Source organism: Siphateles boraxobius, unplaced genomic scaffold, assembly GCF_051911475.1.
Source record: "Siphateles boraxobius isolate OS27281-9 unplaced genomic scaffold, OSU_SipBor_1 94, whole genome shotgun sequence".
In the NCBI taxonomy this organism is placed as follows: Eukaryota; Metazoa; Chordata; class Actinopteri; order Cypriniformes; family Leuciscidae; genus Siphateles; species Siphateles boraxobius.
In genome coordinates this window covers 830,227-832,500 of record NW_027509224.1, presented here as the reverse complement: position 1 = coordinate 832,500, position 2,274 = coordinate 830,227, and positions in this window count along the sequence as shown.

The window sequence follows — 2,274 nt, the reverse complement described above, 5'->3', positions numbered from 1 at the left end:
GCTGAATAAGACTTATTTTAGTAGACATAAACACCTTTTGCCGAGGCTAGCAAAATAGCACACACACAGATGCACTGACGCATACATATCCTTTTCATCTGTTTGTGAATATTTGCAACTGCAGCCTCAGGCTTAAAGCATAAATAGTGATGTTTTTGTCTGCAACTGATTATGTCTCATGATCCTGTGAATTGTCAGGACAACTCTACAGGTTAAATCAATCTGGTTGGAATTTTGATTTAAACAGCCAGTTCATGAAATTTGAACATGAAAATTACTCATATAATCAGAATCAGGAACAAGTGTGACTTGTTTATGAATAACAGTTTGTGGCTTTCTCTTGCCTGTTTCTCTTGATTGAAATAATAGCTAAAAAAGCTATTTCTCATAGAGATCTGTTTCATCTGAAAGATGAAACATTCCCACAGATTGTGCACACACACACACACACACACACACACACACACACACACACACACACACACACACACACACACACACACACACACACACACACACACACACACACACACACACACACACGTTGGATTTCCATGTTTAATGGGGACTTATACTGTTTAATGGGTTTTAAACCGTACAAATTGTATGTTCTCTCTCCTACACCAACCCAACCCCTAAACCTACCCATTGTCAGGGTTATGTTCTGTCATGTCTTAGTTTTCATTGTGTTCTGTTTGGCTTTTTCCTTTGACCCAGTTTTCCCATGCGTTTCATTGATTCATACTTTTCACCCGTCCCTTGTTATTTAACTCCTCAGCTCCTTTGTTTGCCCTGTGCATTGGATTGTTTAATGTCAATGCGTTTGTGGTTGTTTCCTCTGAGGTAATCTCCTGTTTGATTCTTGGATTAAATACGAATTTGAGTATCTTCATTGCTGTGCGCAACACACACAACACACACACAACACACACACACACACACACACACACACACACACACACACACATACACATACACATACACATACACATACACATACACATACACACACACACACACACACACACACACACACACACACACACACACACACACACACACACACACACACACACACACACACACACAACACACACACACACACACACACACACACACACACATACACACACACACACACACACACACACACACACACACACACACACACACACACAAAAAGGGTCATAAAACATTAAAACACATTTTTGAGATGTGCCTGTTACGGGAGCATGCAAGCATAGCAGAGAACTCAAAATCATTCGCAGAATAGACATGAGAGTGGTTTCTTTGATTTGATCTGTTCATGATATAAGTATTAGCATTCTCATTATTTATGACATTTCTCTGAATATATGCTATATGCCAAAAAGCAACCTTGTTTTTTGTGGCAATGCTGCTTTGTTCTGAGTCCTGTTCTCAATTTCTTTGTGATATCATGATTGATGAACCTCTATTTGTGCTATAAATTAATCATACTCATATGTTGGGTGGCTTGTTTTAGCCATATAAGTGAGTAATTAGATGAGTTTCACCTGTTTCAACATTTGTTTGTTGCCGTTACATTTTACAGGAGTGTATTTGAGTATATTTATTATATATTTTCTGTTTATTCATGAAAAAGTAAATTTATGTCTGCAGAATAGCACCACTGAACAAATATCTATTTATCAGCCAGGAAAAACTAAACTCAGTCCAATTCAAATTTTATCTAGGCAAACACCAAAAGAAAAACAAATGGATTGTTTGCAAATGCTATGAATCCTCTCTCTCTCTCACACACACAGTTTCAAGTTAGAGGTCACAAGAAGTCCATCCCATGCAAATGTTCCTGGGGCAGATCAGAATCAGAATCAGAATCAGAATCAGAAAGAGCTTTATTGCCAAGTGTGCTTGCACACATAAGGAATTTGTTTTGGTGCTGAGGCTTCCAGTGGACTATACAAATACAACAAGAAACATGAAATATAATACTACAAATTATAAGAATAAAGAATAAAAATATAAATATATGAGAATAAAAAGTATCACAGTTAGGTTTAGTCAGAATAGACATTTCCAGATTTACAGATTATGAACATATTTACAGTGTTTTGAATATTATAATAAATAAATCTAAGTATCACCTGAGTTGTAGGATATTGCACTTAATAGTGGGAGTATTGCACTTAAAGGCATATATGCCTTGGGAGGAGTGTTAACTGTTCAGGAGGGAAATGGCCTGTGGGAAGAAACTGTTCCTGTGCCGAGATGTTCTTGTGGCCAGTGATCTAA